Raw genomic sequence first — 26366 nt, forward strand, 5'->3', positions numbered from 1 at the left:
TTTTTATGTAGGAGTGAATGATGGCTGAGGTGAGGCCTCGTCATACTGAACGCTTATGTAGTGATTTCATTAATAACTTTTCATGAAGGAAACGAGTGCTTCACCGCTGCGGCAGGAGAACAATTCCGCCCACTCCTCAATGAATATTGCTTTTTCAACCATCAAGGAATTGTCAGGAGGCACTGCAATTGGAAAAAAAAACATCGATGATGAACAAACTGATTGGTTTGACAGGAGGTGTACACGGCGTTACATGGCACAGAAGTGGAAAGAAGCGGCACTTTGTTGTTGTGTTGCTGCAAGTCAAGGAGTGACAGCCTCGGGCAGCGAGGCTAGTGGTGAGAGTTTTCTCTCCTTGTGAAAACTTTTCCCATCACGGAATACAAAGTTCGATGTCGTAATGCTGAACGAAATATTTCATTAGCGCCATAAGGACCGTCAATCCAAATTTACTGAAGTGTCAGCTGACGGAAGCTGACGCTGGTGTTCGCGAGATGAGAAAGTTTGTTTCTGTACACTTTACACGTGACACGTTTATGTGAAATGAAGGAGAAGACATTGCTCTTAGTGTATATTAGTAGTGGCCTCAAACTTACTCCCAATAATAACAAATTAATGTCCCGCTCCAGCTGACTTTCAAGATCAAGACTAATCGCCTTTCGGTGTTGCGTCACGAGGTCTATTCAGCCAGTGAGAATAAGCTGTCCTCGCCGCACACTGTCTCTGACTTCCACACAGAACAGTGTGTGCCCGAGTGTGGCTTCAGTGCTTCACGGCAAACAGTTTGTGCGTTGTTGGTGGATCAAACACTGGGAGGCTCATTTAGTCAGTGTGTCGCGGAGCAAATCATGTGTACAGTGTTCCAGGATGAAGCACCACAATGATACAAGTGCAGTGCTTAGGTTTGTGAAGGACGCGCCATCACGTGGGCAGCCATGATCCCCTCCATGCAGCTCCTGGATGCCACGCGCCGCAACAAGTAAGTGTGCTACATCTGATTGATTGTCGCCCACGTGAAGTAAAAACTCGTCACGATATGGTCAGTGAGGAGAATAACAAGTGACGTCAGGGAGGAATCACCACGGGCATACAATTAAGATAACCATTAATAAGACATATTCTCAGTAATGGCAAGCCGTCCGCAGCATGTCACATACGCCGTCACTGCGTTTATTATTCACAGTGTCCTCGCGTGCTGGCCATCATTTCACTAAGCGTAAAGTGACTCCGGAGCGTCCTTTTCTCCTGGATTTATGAAGCACCGGAATTCTGATGCTTCATAAATCCAGGAACTACCTTCTTAGGCTCTTAGGAAGTGTTCCAAGGTTCAATGTGTGGAAGAAGCCGTACTGTACACACAATTTGTGGACTTAAGATAGACCCTGGGAAGCACCTCTTAATTCTAACGCGGATTTATGAGTTATCTATAGGAGGACACTGTCTAAAACTTTTACAGACGTGCAGACACTACAGTGAGTATTCCTCATCATCATGTCAGTGCTCAACACCAAAGTAAAAAAGGAATTATCTTAAACACTAATGCAATAATGTCTTTTACACTTACTGTATTTCCGGCAATGCTTCAGTGTTTCTCGTGTCAGTGTGTGTGTGTGTGTGTGTGTGTGTGTGTGTGTAATTAGTACTTTGTATGTGCCAAGATATTTGCAATTTTGCTTTTGTGTGTATTTATTTATTCATTTCTTTTATGAACATAAGAGAGGAAGATTGATGGCTAGGTAAGCAGGGAGAGAGAGAGAGAGAGAGAGAGAGAGAGAGAGAGAGAGAGAGAGAGAGAGAGAGAGAGAGAGAGACTGTTTCCAGATTCCAGTACATTTAAAACACACACACACACACACACACACACACACACACCTGGTAAATGTTCCCTCTTAATCAACGTCAACAGCGTGTATGTGTGTTGCTTATCATTTTTTTTCCTCCGCCTTTACCTCCACTTGTTCCTTTCTTTTCCTCCTTTAACATTTCTCCTACTCCTCCTCTTCCTTCTCCACCACCACCACCACCACCACCACTGATGCCTCGCGCCTTATCACCTTTCATCTCTGCCGTCACGTTTTCTTTGCACGATGTATGTTGCATTACTTTTTAAAATTTAAGAGTTTTTTGTGCCATTAATTTATTCTTATCTATTCCATCGACGAAAATACCTTGGCGCGAAAATCCATTAGTGTAACTCTCTCTCTCTCTCTCTCTCTCTCTCTCTCTCTCTCTCTCTCTCTCTCTCTCTCTCTCTCTCTCTCTCTCTCTCATCAGTGTATTTCAGTTTTCTTTTGACAGGATATTTTCGCGGAGTTTAAGAGTCCCTGCGTTGTTTTGTTTCCCCTTCTCCCCAAATCCCTGTGTCAGTCTCACTTTTCTCGCCTCCCGCTCTGTCCTCTCCTTTCTGCATCCCTCTTTTATCTCCTCTCGCAGTCCGTCCCTATTTCGCTTCTCCCTCCTGCCTCGCCACGCCTCCGCATTCCCCGAACTGGGAGTCGCTGTGGCAGAAGGCGCAGGACTCTCTCGGGCGCCACCACGCAAAGATTCAGTGCACGTCTTTTGTGGTGATGGTGATGGTGGTGGTGGTGGGACACGAGTTTTTCTCTTCCACTTTTGTAGCTTTGTGTGTAAATGAAGAACAGATTTAGTAAAGAAAGGTGTTGTTGTTGTTGTTGTGGAGTTTGTTAATGATATTTCTACCGGTGTGTTTTGTTATTGTGTGATTCTTCATCTTTTCTATTGAGATATTTTCTCATATTGTGTATCTCTTTACCTTGTCAAGAAAAAGACGGCGGCGCTGAATTTTGTTCACTTTCTCTTTGAACGAAACAATTTCCAGGAGAGAAAACGCCCAAGCGTGTGGAATATCAGTGGACTCTGACTGTCTCTGGTATTCTTTCAAGGCAGAATTGTGTCCACATTTAGGAGTGAGTTGCCACTTAAATGGTGGAGTCGTTTTGGAAACTCATCAGGAATAAACGAGTTCGGTGTAATTTCCTCAGCCGGTTTAATCACCTCTGCGTAATTAGCTTGCAGATTGCTTCGTGCGCCATCCCTTCCTCGTTATATATGATAGTTTTTTTGTATATTCTTAATTGCTCTGTTAAATCCGATAGTCTCAAAGAGAACGCCTGGTGGGAAAGAGGAAGAGAAAGAGGCAAAGGTCAGCACAGCTTGCCTTCTCTATTTCTCTTGATGTTTTGCTCTTGACACGTGCAAGGAGCCTCTCACAGCAGCAGGGCACCTCAGTCTCATCCATGTATAATAATTATCAACACACGAGTATATCTAATGCGTCCCCTGGTGCGCGTGGACCGTTATATGTATGCCTGCTGAAAGGAACTTTAGCGTATGTTGTGTGAATCCAGGCAGGTATCACCTCCCACTACCGCCATCACCACACCTCGCAGCCTTGCATCAGCCTTGCCACTGCCCTACCACGCATTTGTGCTTCTCCTGTGTGTGTTTGGTATTTAGAATGCTTTCATTATTAGAGGGTGAAATAGCTCCTGCTTTCTGATTAATTTTGCGGACGAATGCCTCATAATAATAATTATAATAATAATAATGATAATAATAATAATAATAATAACAATAATAATAATAGTAATAAAAATGAGGATAGCATTGTTATTATTATTATTATTATTATTATTATTATTATTATTATTATTATTATTATTATTATTATTATCATTATTATTATTATTATCATTATTTGTTTTTCTTGTTCTTGTTAGTAGCAGTAGTTCAGTACTACTACTACTACTACTACTACTACTACTACTACTACTACTACTACTACTACTATCAGTGAAAAGTATATCCAGAAATGTCCTGTGAAGTTACCTGAATTATTAACGTTTTTGTGCCACTTTTAAAAGGCTTACTAGGGAGAACAAAAGCTGCCTTCATTATTAACAAGACGAGACGCTGAGCTGCAAAGGGGCTTACGTTAACGTTCTTTGATGTGACCGTGAGGCTTAGTACTGGTGGGCTGGCCTGGTCGGAGGTGTGCTGGGCCGTCTAGTCTTGGCTGGGCTGGACTGTGCTGGTCTGGACTGAACTGAAGTACTGTGATTTGGGCTAAACATGCATCCACTGGTCTCGTCTTCACGGGGACTAACCTGGTGTCTGATTTAAGTTACTTTGGTTTGCTGTGGATTAGGTTAGTCTGGTCTGGAGGGAGCTCGATTAGTGGTATTGTGGTCTAGTCTGGTCTGATCTGGCTACATTACAAAAATGGGAACGGAATATTTTGCGTAGGGGAGAGAAATGGCCCCTCATGGAATCGGAAAGGACGCCATCGATCCTCAAACGCCGCGTGTGCATGCTGGGGGTGATTTTTAACCCGCCGCCACCGAAGCACCACAGCGGCCATCCTTCAATGCCTCAAAGTGCGCCGCTGGATTCCATTTATGTGAGAGCCGCGCGGCATTAGTGCGCCGCGCCAGTAACACCCTCCCTGCCTCGCCACTATCACGATGAACGAAGCTTCGCACACTTCCCGTGACTGTCCGCGTTCCTCATAAATACACCAGCGTGACCAGACTAAGTGCTGCGCTTTGACGGCAACTCAAGAGGACCTTGCCACTGCTTAGAGTTTAATGACCTCCTTTTGCAACGTCAATAAAAAAAAGCTACACATCAGTTCGCTCTATCTTCTGTTTCCCTGACACACTTTTAGCATGTGGAGAATTGATTGGAAGACTGTTCCTTACACGTGTCAGAGAAGTGTGGCGGTGGAAGGTTTAAGGCACAGAGAAAGCTGGGTCTTGTCATCTTTAAGTCAAGGAGTGAGCTGGGGCGCCGCTCTGGAGGGAACTCTTGTGTATGTCTGTGATGTGTGTGTGTGTGTGTGTGTGTGTGTGGGGCAGTAGCAACAGTAGTAGATTTGACTCGTTTCGTGAGAAAAAAATAAAAATAAATAAAAGACGAAAGAAGAGTGACTTGTTCTATCCTGACGTGGGTTATTGCTTTCACTTTCTTCTGAATTATGTTTTGAAATCGTGAATGCAAATGTGTGTGTGTGTGTGTGTGTGTGGATAGGTATTACATAGACTGTCACGTTTTGTAAATCACGTGGGAAGCGTGGGAAGCGACGGAAACAAAAAAAAAAAAATATAACCTCACTCAGAAAAAAAAAAAAAAACTGTTATAAGCACAGAGAGAGGAGCGTTGATGGAGCGTGCGGGAAGGAAAGATTGAAATGAAAACAAAGAAGAAAAAAAGAATTGAGGCAGTGATGGATAAACGAAAGGAGAGTGACGCCTGGCTTGGGAAGTTCGAGGTCATGGTGAGTGTAAACACAACCCAACACGAAGACAAACACACGACAAAAGAAGACGACTCCCCTGCTCGGTGCGGAATGCTGTGGTTCTGGAGCCTCGCAGCACAGATCGTGGCGGCGCGTGTGTGTCAAGACTTACCAAGTACACAAAATTATTCTTACTCTCATGAACGCTTAATTCAAGAAAAATATAGAGTGATTCTATCAGTTTCGGAATAGCTGGCAAGCCTGGCTGTCTGAAACGTCACGAAGGCGTGTTGCGCATCACATCGGGATTCGAATCTTTGAGTCGTTGACCACAGATATCAGATACAAAGTGGACGTCAGCCAACCTCCGGCATTCCATAGCCATTCATCATGGAGACTTCGCAAGACACGCGTGTTGGTATTGTTACTTTGCATCTTGAGGGACTCAAATGCAGAAATTTCGAGACGCTTAGGTGTACCGACACCCTGCAGGGCTACCAGTGCATCTCTCTCTTAAACAATATTTCCAGTATTTTTTCGTTCGTTGAGTCAAAATGACACGGGTAATTTTAGTAAGAATATTTTTCTGTATGACTGTACGTCTGGAAAAAAAATATATACATAATTAAGGCGTGGAGATGGAAGAAAAATATACATAATTAAGGCGTGGAAATGTAAGGGGACGGGAAAGATAGATGAGGGAAAAAGGCACAGCTATCCTGTAATGAGAATTGATCTAAGGTCTGAGGAGAGAGAGAGAGAGAGAAAGAGAGAGAGAGAGAATGTTCTTTCCTTCCTTCCTCCATGCCGGTGGAGTGTTGAGTGTTGTGTGGTTCATGAGGGAGCTGGACAGGACAGCAGCGGCAGGGAAGGGGGCGCGGCAGGGAGGGAAGGGGGCGACGGACGGCAGGGGAGGGTCTTGAGACATCGCAGGCAAATTAGCCGTCCAGTTTTTCCGCTCCTGCCACCCGCGCCTTTGATCAGCACCATTATTCTGCCATCTTGTCTTGCCAGTTAATCTTGGGGCGTCTTTCATCACTGAGGGACGCGCCGCCCTTGCCGAGCTGATGGGGTGATGGGTAGGGAGGTGATGGGATGATGGGTGGACAGGTGTTGGGTGGTGGGTGATAGACAGACAGGTGATGGGGTGCAGGGTGATGGGTTACAGCATGCAGCCGTCGCTACCGTTCATATTCTTTATAACTTTTATTTTCTATTTTTTCTCGTCTTCTTTCTTGTGACTCTCCCCATTTATCTCACCTGTACACCTTATCTCACCTGTACAAATCATCTACCGTACCTTACTTGATTGATTAACCTTATTATCGTCTCCTCCATCTTTACTTCTCTGTATTCGTGTCGCGTCGTGTATCTACTCATGTATTTGCTTATAATTATGTTTCTTGCTGTATCTGTAAACACACCACCAATAAAACTGAGCGGGGAGTCTTGCTCGAAGCTGTGCAGTGTGTCCTTGCAAGCCGCGCCGCCGCAAGTCGCCCTGGCTGAGCGGGACAAGACGCGGCCCAAGGAAGCGAGTTAGCCGAGTATCGCGGGATCCATCTCGGCCACGTCCTGCTTGTTTGTCTTGATCTTGCGCGGTGCAGAGAAAGAGAGAGAGAGAGAGAGAGAGAGAGAGAGAGAGAGAGAGAGAGAGAGAGAGAGAGAGAGAGAGAGAGAGAGAGATTCCACCTTTAAAGAACGTGGTGATGACAAGAGTTCACACAGGAATATTGTATCAGGGGAGGAGTCTTGCACATCTTAGCTCAGTGACAGCGAGGGGAGAGGAGGGCGAGCTACAGCTGGGAGAAGCGAGTGGAGGGGGGCGAGGGAGCTGTCAGCAATGTCAGAGGTTACGGAGGAGGGATAAAAGGTGAGAGGCGTGAGTTAAGAGGCCTTTCCCTGTCTTAGGCCTGAAACGCTTCCCTCTCTCATCACAACTGTTTTCAAAGGTCACAGAGGTCATTAGCCGAATATTGAAGAGTGATTCCCCAGTTGATAATGTAGAAATCTTGTTAATCTATTACGAGAATCATAAAAAAATAAAAGATAGAAAATCCTCAATTTCATGTAGAGCCTATTGAAAGCTTATTGAAAATAGTGGAGTTTCTGGCAGAAATGTCTCATAATTCTGGTTTTAGTATGTTACCAAAGGTTTGAGGTGCCGTGTCCTGTCCTTTTTCGCAAATAAAATCTTAAAGAGAGCGTCGGATGAGGATGCTGTTTTGGCAGTGAATGTTTGATACCCCGAGCTGACTGGCAAAAATATGCTTTAGTCTCGTATCTTCATAATAGAGGCAATGTAAACTTGCTAAAATTTACGAGTACAGGCACTGGCAGCGAGACTAGATGTCGTCATGATAGATACCCCGCCCACTCATCCTTTTGTGGCATCGATGTGAGGTTAAGTAGGACCTGAGACCAATCACCCATCCAACTAGCATTTCTATCGTTTTGCCTCACGCACACACACACACACACACAGTATCCTTGGCGCCCAGTCCCCCCGAGCCTGACACAGATAAGCCGAAGGTAACAATTTTCCGTCTCTCCCTGTCAGTATTTAGCATAATTTCTAGGGTTTTCCAGGTGTTTCCAGGTGTTTTCCTAGACTCCTATGCGGAGTAGGGGGTGGTGGAGGGGAGATTTGGAGTATGAGGGGTATGGAAGAGGAGGAGGAGTTACGGAAAGGAAAAGACGAGGAAAAAAAAAAAACTTTTCGGCAACATATTATTATTTTCCTGTTATTGATGGAGTTGTCATTGTTTTGATATTTAATTTATTAATAGAAAGACATACTAAATTATAAAATATAATAAGATCTGTTCTAGCTGTGCTTTTGTTTGTCGACAAAATAACAACTTCGTCACTTTATTTAATTTCACTTTTTCTTACCGGCACGCGCAGGTTTGCATTGGTATTTCATTTAAGACTTAGAAAAAATGTAAGAAACATGTACCAAATAATAATATCCAACAAGAATTAGTGTTTTCTTTATTTATCTAGCAAGTAAATTTTTTTTGTATTTATAATCTGTAATATAATCTAGTCTGGCTGTGTTTCCTTTCTCGATATTATTGTGTTTTTGTGGTACCGTTCGTAAAAGTTACAGATTGTTTTTTTTTAGTTTTCGTTATTATTACTGAGTTCGGTAATGTTTTTATATTTTGTGTATTAGTTAAAGTAAAGGGTAAGTCAGAAAATGTAGTCTTCTTTCTTTTCGCGATTTTCAAAATGAATTGCGTTACGTAAATATAAGCCCCGAGACGGCCATTTTCCCTGCCTCCCTCTCTGTCTGTACATCAATATTCAGCTAAACTCCCCAGTGTTTCCAGACTTGAAGTGAAGAAAAAAGAGAATTGACCACGGAAATAGATAAACAACCCATAAAATGCCTCAAATAAGGCACTGAGTACTGCCCCGTTCAGAGCACCCACTCCGAAAACGCGACGTCATCAGACCTTCCCCCTTGGCCGCCACTGTGTGTGTGTGATTCACACACAGTGTGTGTGAATCACACACACTGCTTGTCACCCAGCAAGCCCTACGGAAAGAGCTCAGAATGATCTTCGGGTAGGACTGTGTGTGTGTGTGTGTGTGTGTGTGTGTGTGTGTGTGTTTGTGTGTGTGTGTATTGCGCTACGTAAATATAAGGGCTGAGAGGCAGATTTTTCCCTGCCTCCCTCCCCGTCTGTACATCAATATTTAGCTAAACTTTCGGGTGTTCTTAGATTCAGACGTGAAGGAAATCCAGAGTGAACCATGAAAATAGATAAATAATCCAAAAATGTCTCAAATAAGTTGAAGGATTGCAGGCCCGTTCATTGCAGGCCATGAAAACCCTCCTTCCCCCTCCAGTTCCCTCCCCAGCCTGCTCCTCCCTGCCCCCTCCCAATCCCGTGCCTGTGTCACTGCCCACCACCTTACCTCTCCTTCCTCTGCCCTGTGTGTATGTGTGTGTGTGTGTGTGTGTGTGTGTGTAATGGGATATTGTAACTTAACGGTACTAACATTCTCTCTCTCTCTCATCTCTCTCTACTCACTCTCTCTCTCTCTCTCTCTCTCTCTCCTCTCACCTCTCTCTCTCTCTCTCTCTCTCTCTCTCTCTCTCTCTCTCTCTTCCTTCTCCTCCTCCTCCTCCTCCATATACTCTTCTAACACATCCGTGACAAAATTTCTTAGCTTTTCCACACCTATTGGTGGAACTCCTCCAATTTCCTCCACCACTTCACTTTCCTCCATCTGCCCCAGACCTTCCTTCATGCCCCACCCGTCTCACCTCAGCCAGGGGGAGGCAAGGGAGGCATTGAGAAGAAGAAAAGTGAGGAAAAAGTAGAGGGAGTGAGAATATGACATGGAGGAAGGATTAGAAAGATAGACTGGCTGTGTGTGTGTGTGTGTGTGTGTGTGTGTGTGTGTGTGTGTATTATGAGTGTGATAGTGTGGTGCTACTAGTAATAGTGGTATTGGTAGTAGTGGTGGTGGGTGGTGGTAGTGATCAAGAGTATGGAGAGAGAGAGAGAGATGAGAGAGAGAGAGAGAGAGAGAGAGAGAGAGAGAGAGAGAGAGAGAGGAGAGAGAGAGAGAGAGAGAGAGAGTCACTCAGCATATGAAAACTAGCAAATTACAGACGAGTGGTTTGGTAGTTATGTGATTTGAAGGAAGGACGCGTCACCTTGTTTTCCGCCGCACATCCCCCGAGGGTCGCGTGGCCTTGCCTGGTGCTGAGAAGAGTTTATCGTGCAGCAGACGTGAGCACATTCATGAACCTCGTGATGTCTTTTGTGGCGCTGTGATGTAAATCCGGAACATGTTTGCTCGATGTGTCACAAACGAGGGAAAACAGGTTGACCTTTGTGTTCTGTGGTGGTGTTTTTCCCCACGGATCGCTGCAGCCACACGTGCCCTCAGTCACCGTGAGTGCCGGATGTGTGCAAGCAGCAGCAAGCAGGCGGGGGTGTGCGGCAGCCTGGTCACCAATTGTCCCACGTTGTGCTGCCAGTGCGATGTAACCTTCCATCCTTCGTGAACGTTTTAAGGCAGCGGGGCGTAAACAAAAAGAAGGTTTGTGCAGTCCAAACATATCACTCACAAAACGTAAACATGAGGTGTCCCTCCCCTTGGGTGGGCGTGGGGTGGGTCTCCCCATCCCCGGGGTGCGTGGGGCGGGCCTCTCCATTCCGTGGGGCGTGGGTGTGGGGTGGGCCTTCCTGCATCGTCACGGGAAATATGCAAAGCAGGTCTTGTGGTATTGATAGCTGGATGTCAGGCCGGGTGCGTGCACGTCCCTGCCGAGCTGCCCGTGGGGGAGGAGAAGGAGGAGGAGGAGGAGGAGGAGGAGGAGGGAGGAGGAGGAGGAGGAGGAGGAGGAGGAGGAGGAGGGAGGAGGAGGCAGGAGAAGGAGTTTGCATCGAATATGACAGTGTCTCTTCTTAAGTTAAAATAAGAGCATGAAGCTTCCATTGCAAGAGATAATGAAGGCAGGGCGTGGCAGGAGCGGCAGGAGTGGCGGGGGAGGACGGCGGAGGCTTCTTCCTATGCGCGCGTAGCTGTAAAATAGAGAACCTGAATATGAAGATGGCAGACAGAGTTAGATTCTGATGAACCTTGTACGGCGAAGTGTTCGATGATGCGTGTTATGTGCTGAAGACTTGAAAGGTCCGTGGAGGCGTGGCTAACAGTGCGGTGGTGGCGTGGTTAGTGCAACAAGGCTTCGTGGCGGCTGGCGTGTTGAGGTCAGTGGTGGTGATTATTAGTGTAAAGCTCCTTGCGGTGTAGCGAATGCTGCTGGTGGTGTGGTGAACGATCTTGGCGGTGTGACGATGGTGGTGAGGTGTGGAGTGAGTCTCATCGTCAAAGGAAAGGGACAGAAAAGAAGAAAAAGATGCTGTGAAGTAGAGGACAACTTTTTCTTAGGAAATGTGTAACTTTGGCTGCGAAATATCCTCAAGAATTTGAAGATCCGTATTTTTGTCTTGTGGCGGGAAAGTGTTGAAGGAAACCAACCTGGGAAACTTTAAGGAAACTCTGGTGAGCTTGAAAGATTCCATGCCACGAAGAAAGGGAAGAACTTTCGAAGGAAATAGATGCTGGAGACAGCTGGAAATGGAAAGAGGAAACTTGGAGTGTCTGTCAGAAAAAAAATGACAGACAGACAGACAGAGAGAGAGAGAGAGAGAGAGAGAGAGAGAGAGAGAGAGAGAGAGAGAGAGAGAGAATGTGACGGAAAGTGGTTATGAAGCTGCAGGAATAAAAGATTCGTCCGAGGGGTTGTAAAGAAAGAAGGGCAACTTTTATGAGCAATAGGGAAGGAAGAAGAGGAGGAGGAGGAGGAGGAGGAGGAGGAAGAGAGGGACTAGCGTGAGGTGAGGAAGACAGTGAGTGAGGGAGTGCCGGTTATGAGCGAAGACGACATGCACAAGTGTGAGAGGCGAGCTGAGTGTGTTTAGAGAGGAAGGCGAAGTGTGTTGAGAATGACGGAGGCGAAAAGGAGATGGCAAGGCTAAGGTTTCCCGCGGCAGAGCCTTGAGGGAGCGTTGATGGCGACCGCGGCGAGGCAGGGAAAGGCAAGTAAAGGAGGGAAGGAGAGACAAGAGTGTGAAAGTAGGAATAAAAGCGAACATAAAAGGAGTCACGCAGGAAAGCAGGAAGGAAAAGCCGCCGTGCTGTGACAAGAGTAAAAGTGTCAGCAGGTTTGTAGTGAGCAGGGAGGCATGAGATGTGTGTAGCGTAAAACTGAGCCGCGAAGGAAGAAAGGAAAGAGGAAAAGTAGGAATATGAGATGACAGGGATGAAGTAAATAAGGAAGGTAAAAGGACATGGCCAGAGAGGAAGCTGTGAGAGAGGAGGAGGAAAATAATATTATAGTGGAGAGCAGAGTAAAGGTGACGAGAACAAGAGGGGGTATGAGCGGCAACCACACGAGGCTGATCAGGCAGCAGGAGGCGGCGTGAGAGGGAACATAAAAGTGAAGGAAGAATAATAACAAAGAAAAAGACAGAATACCAGTAGAAAATTAGCAGATAGGCAGGATAGCAGGTAAGAAGCTGCATGTGATTCGTTATTCCTAAATGCTTGTTAAATGTCCCCTTGTTGTGTTGCCTTGTGAAATACAGCAATTGTTCGCTGGTGAAGGAGACCCGAGGCTTGGTTGCATTCCTTGTTTGTTTGGTGTTGTGTGTACTTGTTTGTTTTGTCCTTGAGTTAGACGCGTATTCACCACCATCACTCACCTCTCATCCCATTCTTTGTCAACACCACGCATTATTCCATACATCACCAGGCCCGCCCATCACTGCCACTACTCCTCTCATCACGTCTCACCGCCCGTGCCTCCGCCTGCCGTCACTCGGGGAGGAAAGAGGGGGAGGGTTGAGGGAGTGTTCTGGGCAATCACGTGTTGCCATATTGGAAAAGTTAGTTATTTAAGTGCAGTTAGAGAGTATAACTGGAACATTTCAACCAAAGCCTATTGTAGTGCCAGCCAGCTCTCTCTGACCGCCACGAAGAGAGATAGAGAGAGAGAGAGAGAGAGAGAGAGAGAGAGAGAGAGAGAGAGAGAGAGAGAGAGAGAGAGAGAGAGAGAGAGAGGGTACATTCTTATTAGTAAAGGCGACAGAACTTGTTGTTTTTCATTTAGAAGTTTCCTGCATCTCAGTTATAGTCTCTCTCTCTCTCTCTCTCTCTCTCTCTCTCTCTCTCTCTCTCTCTCTCTCTCTCTCTCTCTCTCTCTCTCTCTCTCTCTCTCTCTCTCTCTGCCGCCCACCTGCAGCCGCACATCTCCGCCGCACATCCCCACCCCGCCTCGTCCGCCACCCACCTGCACCCACACACCCCCGCCTCGGCCTCCGTGATTTGCTATAACCTGTACCTATTTTCTTTATCCTACCGATTGCAAATGAAACTCTTAATGGCTATGTGTTGAGCGTAATAAGTGAACCTCCCTCCCTTCCTTCCCCTCTCTCCCTGAGCTCCCGCACCCTCTCCCGCCCCTCCTCCTCAGTACCGGCGTGTCATTAGCGGCCTAATGAGACAGAAACAAATGGACAAAACAAATGTCAGAATATATACCATTTAGCACGCCGCCTCAGGTTTCGTGCCCCGCCATGTTTACAGAAGTGGACCTAAAATTAATATATCTTTTTATTTATTCATTTTTTTTATTTACTTTTTTGTTTCCTGTCACATTCTCTCTCTCTCTCTCTCTCTCTCTCTCTCTCTCTCTCTCTCTCTCTCTCTCTCTCTCTCTCTCTCTCTCTCTCTCTGCCTCACCAGTAATGGTTTTGAAAGGTTCCGCAACTCAAAACATGAAGATTAGATTTGCCTTGATGCCATTGACCTTTTGGCTGCGAGGAAAAGGGAGGGATTGAGGGAGTGGAGGCATATATATATATATATATATATATATATATATATATATATATATATATATATATATATATATATACAGAGAGAGAGAGAGAGAGAGAGAGAGAGAGAGAGTGTGTATGTGTGTGTGAAGGAAGACAATGACAGAACAAACACATAGAAATAAATCATTACAAACAAAAATAGACGCAACGTAATCCGGACAGAGAGGGGTTAGGGACAATGGAGCTGCCCTCAGAAGCCAATCTATTGAAGGGGCGGTGATGATAAAGGTAGTGGTGGTGAGGGTGCATCGGGGATTCACGGACGAGTGGAGGCTGAGTCACGAATTGGAGTGTCGGAGAGATGCAAGACAACCAGCCAGGCGAGGGGGGACAAAGGCGCCGTGAAGTTGTGGTGTTTGCAGCTCACAGGCTCTCCACTGAAATAGGAAATGGCGACTTTATTTGACGGGAGGAAAAAAGTTATAGTATGGCTTTTATAATGCTATTTTTTGAAAGGGTGGATGTGATGATGGAAAGGAAGATGGCGGACAAACGTTCCTTGATCTTTATTTGTTACTTTCCGTAGTCTAAGTTGTTACTTTTCATATTCCTTTCACTGCAATTTCTACGCTTTATTTAAGTCAAAGCTGGCTCATCATCAGCTCGACACTCTTAATGTAACAAATATGCACACATAAAAAAAAAATACAGTAAGGCTGTACTCAGGTAGAATATAACAACCGTGCTGATAATCCGTTTTCTTTGCAGGTAAGTGTGCCGTCACCTGTGTTCACGGAGGTCAAGGTAAGAAGCCACTGACCCACCACTCCTGCCCGCCACTCCGTCTGCTCGCCTTCACTTGGGTTCGGTGGAGGTGTTTCATCGCCTTCGTTAAGACCTTGATTCGAGCGGAAAAGCTTTGGTCTTCCACGAATCCATAGTAATTGCGACCCGTCTGAATTAACTAGCAGTACTTGGTTTAATTTCGAGCAATACGGCGAGGTCTGAGGTCTGTAAGGATACCTAGCGGGCAGCTCACTAGCCTATTCACGGCCAGGCAGGCAGACAGAACAACACTCATTGCCTCCTCCGGTCAGGGTCCAGAAAAGTTTGTAACGAGGGATCACTGGAGGCCGACAGGCGTTAGCAGAGTTGTCATCTGTGGTGCGTAGGGACTGGCGGAGTTCCGGTACAAACCAATGGGAAATTAAGCACGTTAGTTATCAGTCAACAGAGTCTGAGGTGAGGAGAGGAGGGAAGGTGTGCACGTTGTGGTTGACGGCAGAGAGAGAGAGAGAGAGAGAATGGTGGGGGAAGGAGAGAATTGCCAATATGACGTGTGGGGAAGTCTGAGAGTGTTGGATGAAAAAATATACTACAAACTACTGTGATGATGGTAATTTACTCCGAACGAGACCAAGACGACTTTACTTAAGGAAAATTGCGGCCTATTAATGTGGAAAACTGCCAACAAACATTTGCTGAGATGAGGTGGGCGGGAGAGCCATTACCACGTGTGTGTGTGTGTGTGTGTGTGTTTCGGTTGCCATCTCGTGTCGTTGGTGCTTCGGACAATGAATCCCGTGTTTCACTTAGGCCTTGACTGCTTAAGGAGTCGGCGCAGTGTTCCCAAGTATCGTGTTAACTCCCACTACCGACAGACAGACAGACCGACAGACAGACAGTGTTGCATGTCTCACCGAGCGTCACACAAAGAGCTACGTACATGCTGCTCATTACCCTCAACTCTTATGACCATGATTTAATTAAAACAGTGAAGGTATAACATGAATCTTTAATTAAATTACTTGCTGTAAACAAGCAATCCTCCCTTGCAAGCGGTCCGCTGTAAAAACACTTAATGAGACGTGCGGCTCTTTGATGTGCTCGTAAAAACTAAACCATTGCAGTTTCATATACAAACGAACACGGCGTGTGGCGTGGACCTCCTGCAGTCACAGGCACGGCTATAAACTAGTATATAAGCGAAACGTGTCGCGCCAGACGCGCTAATACATACACGGATCACACAACACAGCCAGCCAGCCACGCGGCAGTGTTGAACAAGCTCAAGGCAAAGCTATTCGCTTCATCATTCTCTCTCTCTTTTTTTTCTCTCTCTCTCTCTCTCTCTCTCTCTCTGTTAAAGGTTAGAATAATGTGAAATGTAATGAAAACCTTGCATTTAACGACGAGAGCATTTCACTGTGTGGCGACAGTTGCTCGATGAAAGTAATGAAGGAACATGAACCACAAATTAGGCAAAGTGTTAACATATTGGTGGAGACTGCTTGAGTTAGATATGAAGTAATGGAAACACGTCCGCTCGGGAGAAGCAGTTAATGCAAACTCACCCCATGAATCTGAAATCACAGGGCTGCTGCTGATGAGAAGCATTGCTTTTCATAAACACGTAGTATCATGGGAAGGATTTGCAGCATTTTCCAGGAAGCGTGTGCTCGGTGTACTGACAGGTCGTGCTGGTGAATTAGTGACTGCCACTCTTGAATAACTTGTGCAACATGACGACATGAGAACGTAGAAGTGCTCTCTCTCTCTCTCTCTCTCTCTCTCTCTCTCTCTCTCTCTCTCTCTCTCTCTCTCTCTCTCTCTCTCTCTCTCTCTCTCTCTCTCTCTCTCTCTCTCTCTCACTGCCGTGGCGTCTTAGGTGTTCTATTTTTTTCGTGGCGGGAAGAAGGATGTGAACACGCTCATTACTGAGAAACGTTTTGCATCCTGCCATGTCAAATTGTTATGAAACACACACACACACACACACACACACACACACACACACACACACACACACACACACACACACACACACACACACACACAGAGAACAACAACAATAACAACAACAACATAATTGAAGGGGGTCATATTGGGGTAATAATATTGGTGTGGCGGAGAATTTCACGGCAACAGCAGGAGCAGTCCCCGAGCGTCTAGGCATGAATAGTACATCAGCCTATTACACACCAGACTCCCTCCCTCCCTCCCTCCCTCCCTCCGTTCGTCCGTCCGTCTGGTCTGTCCGTCCTTGCCTCTCTCCTTGCCTCGCTAGTTGTGTTGCCTCGTGATGAGCTCCTGAACATTCCAGGCTGCGTAACAAGTGTTTTAGTAAAGTGATACTGGCTACAGCTTATCTGGCCACGCAGGAGAGAGAGAGAGAGAGAGAGAGAGAGAGAGAGAGAGAGAGAGAGAGAGAGAGAGAGAGAGAGAGGGGAAGAGAGAGAGAGAGAGAGAGAGAGAGAGAGAGAGAGAGAGAGAGAGAGAGAGAGAGAGAGAGAGAGAGAGAGAGAATATGTATTTTTTCCAAGCAGACGTGTTTTAGACAGAATTGTGTAACACCTTCCACTAATTAATGCGATTAGCACGCGGGGAATCACTGTCATGCTTCACTCACAGTGCTATTCCATTTTTCCACATTTGCTTCCTTTTTTTTTTTCAGATTTCGTTATTTTTCATCCTTGTACCTTTTTATTCATTTTTTTTCTATTTTTGTTTTAACTAATATTTCATTATCCGTATTCCTTTCTTTCTTTTCACAATTTTCCAACCAAACTCATCATGCCTACACTCCTTTCTTTCTCACCACTACCCCGCGCCCCTCATCCCTTCCGCCCTCCTGCAGCAAGCCTCTAGCAACTTTCCCCGCAGCCCACCGATGTCCACTCACGCTGATTGAGGTGCGCGCATTCCAGGCCGCTGAAGGATGGTAATGAGTGAGGGGAGGGGCGTGGGGAGGAAGAGGAGGAGTAGGAGGAGGAGAAGGTGGGGAGGATTTTTTTGAATAGTGAGCTTATCTCTTGGTCAGAGTACACCTGGCCGCGAGTTTAAGTTAAGGTCCAATTAGCATTAATCAGGTGAGGGAGATGAAGAGGGATGCCGCCTGCCGTCTTTGCTTTTAACTTTACCCCAACACTAAGAGAGAGAGAGAGAGAGAGAGAGAGAGAGAGAGAGAGAGAGAGAGAGAGAGATGGAGATTAGGGAGGTGGACAGAATAGAGATGCATCAAATCACCTGACTAACGAGGCATAAATCAAGGTATGCGCTCTCTCTCTCTCTCTCTCTCTCTCTCTCTCTCTCTCTCTCTCTCTCTCTCTCTCTCTCTCTCTCTCTCTCTCTCTAATTGAGGGAGAGAGAGAGACGTTTCGCTCCCACTTCCTTTGCTATAAGGTTTATTTTCCAATACTTCGATCATACGGTTTATTTTCCTATAACTTTCAATAATGTTGTTTTTCGGGTAGCTTTATTTATTTTCCCCTACTTCGATCATACGGTTAATTTTCCTATACTTTCCATAAGGTACATTTTCAAGTAACTATATTAATGTTCCCATACTTCGATCATTCAGTTTATTTTCCCTTAGCTTCCAATAAGGCTCATTCTCGAGTAATTTGGTAATAAATATGCGAATAATAAAATATGCGAAGAAGAAACAAAGGAAAACTGGCCATGCAAAAAACGTGATTCCCTCTCTCTCGCTCTGTCTCTGCCAAGGCAGCAGGTGGTCACGAAAATACGTGCATTGCTCACATGATGGCCGCCGCACACGGCGGTGTTGTTATTTACTTGTCCTGATAGCTTAATCTAACCTAACCTAACCTAACCTAACCTAAGCTAACCTAACCTAACCTACCCTAACCTAACCTAACCTACCCTAACCTAACCTACCCTAATCTAACCTAACCTAACCTAACCTAACCTAACCTAACCTAACCTAACCTAACCTACCCTAACCTAACCTAACCTAAACTAACCTAACCTAACCTAACCTACCCTAATCTAACCTACCCTAATCTAACCTAACCTAACCTAACCTAACCTAACCTAAACTAAACTAACCTAACCTAACCTACCCTAACCTAACCTGCCCTAACCTAACCTAACCTAACCTAAGCTAACCTAACCTAACCTAACCTAATCTAACCTGCCCTAACCTAACCTAACCTAACCTAACCTACCCTAACCTAAGCTAACCTAACCTAACCTATTCTAACCTAACCTACCCCTTTCCCCCCTCCCAAGACAGCACTCCCTCCCCCTCCCGGCTGTCTTCCCTCCCCCTCCCCCCTCCCACCTATCCTATCCCCTCCCCCTCCCCCTCCCCCCTCCCACCTAACCTATCCCCTCCCCCTCCCCCTCCCCCCTCCCCGGGCAGCCGACTGCCCTGTGGGGCCGGCTGCCCCCTCAGTCAGGGAAATACTCCAGCAGGGCGGAGTACACCACCAGGGTGAGGGACAGGGTCTGTGCAATGGCGAGCAGGTTGTCCCACAGGCCGTGGGACAACCTGCTTCCAGCCCTGCCCCTCCCCTGGCGAGCCTTCCCTGGCTGGGGGAGTTGGCGCTGTGGTGGTGGGGAAGGGGCCACCACTCCCTTCCCCACTCCTCGGAGGACGAGCCCCGCTCCCTCGTCCTCCGCGGGGGTCGTGGCGCTCCTGGCCTCCTTTTGCCCCTCCTCCGGGCTGGGGGCCGAGACCCACAGGCCCAGGCTATCCTTCCCCGGGCTGGCCGCCACCACCTGGCCAGCCTCAGGGGCGGGTCCGGCCTCCTTCCCCGGGCTGGCCGCCACCACCTGGCCAGCCTCAGGGGAGGGGCCGACCTCGTGTCCCAGGCTGGCCGCCACCACCTGGCCAGCCTCTGGGGCGGGGCAGGCCTCGTGCCCTGGGCTGGCCGCCACCACCTGGCCAGCCTCAGGGGCGTGGCCGGCCTCGTGCCCCGGGCTGGCCACCACCACCTGGCCAGCCTCTGGGGCGGGGCCGGCCTCCTGCCCCGCCTCTGGGACGCGGACAGCCTGGTCCTCCTGGGGGGCTTGGGGCGGCTGCCCACTCTCTTGCTGTTGCAAAAGAGCACGGGGCAGCCCTGCCCCTGCCCCCGTGGACACCCAGACCTCCGGCCAGACTGAAGTACAAAACGGCGTGACGCCCCGCCGTAGTGTACTTCAGTCCGGCCAGGAGGTCCCTCAGGGGCAGGTCCTGACAGAAGACTGTTGCGCCTCCTGCCAGGCAGTGCACCCTGATGGGTGTCTCCTGGTCCAAGGCGGCCAGCTTGTCCATATTCAGGCTGGCCGCCTGATCCGACACGAGGGGCTTCGCCCACCCCTCGGCCCCTTGCCGGAAGGTAAAGGAGGCCAGAGAGCGCCTCCCCCTCCCACAGCAGCCCCCTGAGCGGGGGCGGGACAGCCTCACGGCGTCCACGCCACACTCGCCCAGGAGGCTCAGCCGTGCCTCCACTGACAGGCGACTGCTTTTTGCTCCCATCCTAGTTCTCATGAAATTAAAAATGTACCTTGGTTCAGTTTTGGCTGAGTGGCGAAAAGTAGGATGGTGGTGAACAGACCGCCTGAGAGAGAGAGAGAGAGAGAGAGAGAGAGAGAGAGAGAGAGAGAGAGAGAGAGAGAGAGAGAGAGAGAGAGAGAGAGAGAGAGGTTGATTGATATTGATTGATTGATATATTTTGTTTGCCTTTTGTAACATTAATGCATTTCTGCATTTCATACACAGTTCAATACGTAAGGCCAGGTCCATCAAGCCGAAGCTTTTATACAGACCTGAATAAAGAATGACACAAGTAGCGCAAATGTTTACACCCTGACTTGTTCCTATTTGAGCCGCCATTTTGCACATGATAGAGGTAATAATAGACTACTTGTTTTGTTGTTTGCAGCACATGACACAATAATGAGTGATGGAGTGTATAGTATGCTATACTGTGCCACATATATGTTCACATACGTGAACTTCGCGAACACAAACACAGGTAGACACACTTACATAGATACCCACAAACATACATACCACAACATATAACTGCATACATACACACATTCATATGTACAAGCACAGACACACACACTCACACATATGCAACCTGTATGCGAACATACGTACAGCATGATGCATACATGCGGGCACACAATACACACACACACACACACACACACACACACACACACACACACACACACACACACACACACACACACACATGGCCACATACAAACCTGTGCACATACATACACATACTCACATACATACATAACAAATGTATGCATGGTTACATACATACTTTGCCGTAACAGCATCACACTTGTATAAACTTCACCTCCGCTTCCTAAACATCTGAGTACCACATCATATCTTTGCTGTTTTTAATCCTTTGACACGTTTTCTTCATCACAAATCACTAAGGCATTTTTTTTTTTTTTGTATTCTTCTATAGCCACAATGAATAATCTACTACAGTTTTCCTCCCCCTCCCTCTCCAGCTGCTAACTCTGTACAAGGGCCTTATCCGTCCATGTATGGAGTATGCTTCACATGTCTGGGGGTTCCACTCATACTGCTCTTCTAGACAGGGTGGAATCAAAAGCTTTTCGTCTGATCAACTCCTCTCCTCTAACTGACTGTCTTCAGCCTCTCTTTCATCGCCGCAATGTTGCATCTCTAGCTGTCTCCTACCGCTATTTACATGCTAACTGCTCTTCTGATCTTGCTAACTGCATGCCTCCCCCCTCCCGCGGCCTCGCTGCACAGGACTTTCTTCTTTCTCTCACCCCTATTCTGACCACCTCTCTAATGCATGAGTCAACCAGTATTCTCAGTCATTCATCCCTTTCTCTGGTAAACTCTGGAACTCCCTGCCTGCTTTTGTATTTCCACCTTTCTATGACTTGAATTCCTTCAAGAGGGATGTTTCAAGACACTTATCTTTCAATTTTTTACTACCGCTTTGGACCCTTTTCTGAGACTGGCATCTCAGTGGGCCTTTTAATTTTTCTTTTTTTATTGGATTTTTGTTGCCCTTGGCCAGTGTCCCTCCTACATAGAAAAAAAAAACTTCTACATGCACTGAAAGATTGGATACATTGCCTCTATTGGTGTAAACTGTTCCGCATCGCAGTGAAAGAGTTTATTGCATCCCTCATTTTTCCCATTCTCTCACTTCCCTTTCCACCTGGAGCCTCAACAATCAAGTATTTTTCCATCGGGTGCAAACTTTCATCCTTCTTGCCAACTTTGATCAGCCTTTCGATAGCGTGCCAAATTTTACTCCTTGCTTCTTTGATTTTCTCGCTTACCAGTTCTTACGCTTCTCCAAATATGAGCCAAACTACTTCTTTTCTCCTTCCAGTCCGCCTGTGTTCTCTTGGCTCTTAAAATTGCCTCCAGTTTTTTGTGTTAATATTATTTTAAGAACTGACTGTCTTTGCTATCTGACACGGTGTTTAAAGTGGTGTTAATGTGCAGGCTGTGAGCACGTTTTCTATTTGCCATCTGTTTTCAGTTAATTCTCTCTCTCTCTCTCTCTCTCTCTCTCTCTCTCTCTCTCTCTCTCTCTCTCTCTCTCTCTCTCTCTCTCTCTCTCTCTCTCTCTCTCTCTCTGTCTTGAATATTATACTAAAGTGTCTTGTATTGCAGTTGTGTGTGTGTGTGAGTGTGTGTGTGTGAGAGAGAGAGAGAGAGAGAGAGAGAGAGAGAGAGAGAGAGAGAGAGAGAGAGAGAGAGAGAGAGAGAGAGAGATGAGTTACTGGCTTCCACTCCATTATATCAACTTCCCTTTCGCTTTCATCTCTCTCTCTCTCTCTCTCTCTCTCTCTCTCTCTCTCTCTCTCTCTCTCTCTCTCTCTCTCTCTCTCTCTCTCTCTCTCTCTCTCTCTCGTTCCTGTGAATTGAGTTGCAATGAGACAGAAACATGGCCCACCTTTCTGTCCACTCTTTTATGTTTAACTGTTTAATTTTTTAATAGCGGCAAATTGACCAAGCTTTTCTTTCGTGTGTCACCCAATCTTTGTGCTTCCCTGGCCAGTCTCCTTAATACATAAAAATCTATCATAAGTTATTCACTGTACTTTTTTTTTTATTAATTTTCCTCTCTTTTTTTTATGTGTTTGTGTGTGTGTGTGTGTGTGTGTGTGTGTGTGTCTGTGTGTGTGTCTGTGTGTGTGTTTTCATCTATTTATTTATATGATTTGTCTTCGATTTTTATTCCATTCTAAGTTCTTACTCCTTCACAGATTTCAAGATTATTATTTATTAATTTTATTATTATTATTATTATTATTATTATTATTATTATTATTATTATTATTACTGCTACTACTACTACTACTACTACTACTACTACTACTACTACTACGGCTACTAGTACTACTATTGCTGCTGGTGCTGCTGCTGCTGCCGCCGCTGCTGCTGCTGCTGCTGCTGCTGCTGCTGCTACTACTACCACTACTACTACTACTACTACTACTACTACTACCACCACGACCACTACACCACCACCATCACTACTACTACTACTACTACTACTACTACTACTACTACTACTACTACTACTACTATACTACTACTACTACTACTTCTACTTTTTTTTTTTTCTACTACTACTACTTAATAATACCTCCACCCCATGTTTATTGATGTGTCCATTAGGGGCTCCATTACTTGGAGGTCATTAGCCCCAGCTCCCGCTAATGACTGTGGCATCCAACCATATCTAATACTCTATAATATACACATTAGTTGTTAACTATAAATTCATTCTACCTCTACTCTATCTACTCTTATGCCACTCTCCACCACTGTAGCCTCGCAGTCGAGGCCTCCTAAGTCTGCAGGTATGGGAGTGGAATGCCTTGTCCCCCTGAGACACAGGAGGGCAGATCTGAGGAGGGAGAATGAGAGACGGCACCTCATCCATGCGACGACATGGCTCCTTGGCTGGTGCTTCTTTTCTGCCATTAGGTCGGCTAGTCTTGAGTAGAAGCACTGAGCCTTGGAGCCCATCCCGCCAGATGTGGTGAAGACCAGAGGTGTGAAGCTGCCCTGGTCAACGTGTTGGATTCTCTCCCCATACGCTCGGATCTTCTCCTGCTCATTCTTGCGGTGGGCGGCCTCCAGGGAGAGTTCGTGGTGACAGGCGGCCATCGGGTCAAAGATCCGTATGTCCACGAATGCTTTCTGTCCCCTTGTCCAGAACCCTCGTGCACTGACGTCGACTCGAGCCTCGTTGGTGGTGTTGGCTGTTCTGTAGCGCAGGTGCTCGCCGTCTAGCGGCAGGAGGGTCGGTTCAGTGGAGACATCGTGGCACACCTCCCTGAGCATGCTGGCGGTCAGATCTCTCACCTCATCGTGCCTGATACATACGAATCCTCCCTTTTTGCACGTCATGGTGTGGTTTGACGTCATTGGGGGAGCCACACACACAGGTACTGGGGAGTCCTTCCATCGGCCAGCCGTACCTCAGAGCAATGGCGTCGACAAATTCTTGTTTGTTGAGGCTGAAGCCCTTCGCTCTGATGGGCAGTGACGTTAGCCAGTTAGAGGCTCCCGTTTCCTGTGCAGTGAGGATTTTTCTCACTGTGGTTGCAGGCAGGATGTTTATCAGGTCTTCGAGACAGTTTCGTTGATGTTGTTGCCTATCTCTAGATATAATTCGTCCTTGCTCAGTGACTGCACTTTGGGCTATTTCACCATGTGCGTCCTGAGCAATGATCTTCTCTGTGAGGGACCTGGTGAGCTTGAGGGAGTTGAGGTTCTCCACAGTCGCCAACTTCTCAGGGGAGGTGATTCCCATCCCGCCCAGTCTTGGTGGAAGTTCGAGCAGCGCCCTTTCCCCATCTCCGATGGTGTGGTATCTCAGTAACGCTGGGAGGAAGGTGTTCCTTATCGAGACCTCCAGTGATGCAAGGAGAGGGCTGATGCCTGGGATGGTGCGCATGGCGAATCTCCATCGATGCTGCAAGCCGTGGGTGTAGGCAGAGTAGGCTGCATGAGGCTCAGTCCTGGCCATGTCAGACAGGACTTCCACCTCATGTATCCACTCCTTCACCTTTTCTCCTATGTACTCCTTCTTGAACTCCTCTGTTCCGATGACAGCACCCAGATGCCGTTGTCCATCCTTTGTTATTATAACTCCACTGCCACTGAAGCTATCCACTGCACTGTCATAATGTTCAGGCTTTACAATAAGGACGGACTTAGCGGCATTGGGTGTGTACCCTATTGATGGGACCATTGTCGTTCACTAAGCCCCACCATTTTTTTCAAGTCTGTTATTTTGCCGGCCCCTGACAGGTCATCCGCGTACGCCACTTGCTTCACACTCGTTTTCTCATATGAGATAACTTGTTGCAGCACTGAAAGTCCGAGGGCGTACATCGCCATGGCCACTGGGTCACCTTGTGTTGTCCCTTCCATGGACTTTAACACCTTAACACTATTACCACTATTACTACATATGTACAAATCCGAGGGGTCACTATATGTGTTTTCTACATATTGTGCCAGAGAGGGACATTTTACTACTACTACTACTACTACTGCTACCATCACGACCACTACACCACCACCATCACAACCACTACTACTACTACTACTGCTACTACTACTACTACTACTACTACTACTACTACTACTACTACTACTACTACTACTACTATACTACTACTACTACTACTACTACTACTACTACTACTACTACTACTACTACCACCACGACCACTACACCACCACCATCACAACCACTACTATTACTACTACTACTACTACTACTACTACTACTACCACCACCACCACCACCACCACCACCACCACCGACCACTACACCACCACCATCATCACAACAACAACAACAAGTACTACTATTACTACTACTACTACTCCAACACTATCCAACACCACCACCACCACCACGATTACTTTACCGCTACAATTATGACTACCACATCACCACCACCGGCACCACCACCACCACCACCAATGACAACATATCTGCGGCCGGCCAGGTGTATTAAGAGCCACACACCTGGCTGACTCTCCGTCATTGTTTGTGCCTCATAAGGTAATGGCAAAGGGCAATTAGAGAGAGAGAGAGAGAGAGAGAGAGAGAGAGAGAGAGAGAGAGAGAGAGAGAGAGAGAGAGAGTATTGACATGACAACTTACTTATCACTTCAGAGAGAGAGAGAGAGAGAGAGTGAGAGTGAGAGTGAGAGTGAGAAAGAGAGAGAGAGAGAGAGAGAGAGAGAGAGAGAGAGAGAGAGAGAGAGAGAGAGAGAGAGAGAGAGAGAGAGAGAGAGAGGAGAGAGAGAGCCGGACATCTTTAGTGAACGAATTCTGACGTCAATGGAGGAGAGGACGAGAGAGAGAGAGAGAGAGAGAGAGAGAGAGAGAGAGAGAGAGAGAGAGAGAGAGAGAACAAACAGACAAAACAGACAAGAGGAGGAGGAGGATGGCGGCGTGACGTGAATCAGGCGTGGGGGTGTGGGCGTGGTGGCGGAATCGGGGCGGGCGGTGTGGGGAGGGACAAAGAAGGCTGCGGGAGGAACGAGGCGGCGCTTACCTTAGTGACGTCAGCCAGAATAGCGTGGGCAGCCCTGCATCTGTTACCCAAAGCCCTTGCCATGGACTCCCCTGCCACCACTAGCTCGGCATCCAGGGCCGTCACGAGGCTGTCCAGAGTGGAGATCTGTGGGGGGGAGGCAGGGAGCGGTACGGGTTAGTTAGGTCACGTTAATAACTTGATATTCACTATTTTCATTCAGCTCTAGGATTCAAAGGGTTAAGACCATAAAGAGACTACCTGTTACATATTCTGAAACACCGCTCCTCTCCATCTTTCAGTACACTCTGGTTGAAGTGAGGTTTTTTAAGCGTGTTTTTATGGTTTAATGACAGATTGGCGAGATTTCTTTATTATTAACAGGAAAAACACCCGTGGGAACTTGGTTAATCTCTGTGGCCGGGAAAAACAGT

At 46.9% G+C, this 26366-nt stretch overlaps 1 protein-coding gene across 8 annotated transcripts in view; it reads left to right on the forward strand.

Moving 5' to 3' along the window:
• Positions 1-698: 698 nt before the first annotated feature.
• Positions 699-26366, forward strand: part of LOC135097977 (uncharacterized) — a 170153-nt gene continuing 144485 nt past the window's right edge. For all 8 annotated transcript variants that reach the window (XR_010266401.1, XR_010266402.1, XR_010266400.1 and 5 more), the window contains exon 1: positions 699-979. The gene's annotated coding sequence lies outside the window, so the exon portion shown is untranslated. The remainder of the gene's footprint in view (positions 980-26366) is intronic.

Source organism: Scylla paramamosain, unplaced genomic scaffold (assembly GCF_035594125.1).
Source record: "Scylla paramamosain isolate STU-SP2022 unplaced genomic scaffold, ASM3559412v1 Contig39, whole genome shotgun sequence".
Lineage (NCBI taxonomy): Eukaryota > Metazoa > Arthropoda > Malacostraca > Decapoda > Portunidae > Scylla > Scylla paramamosain.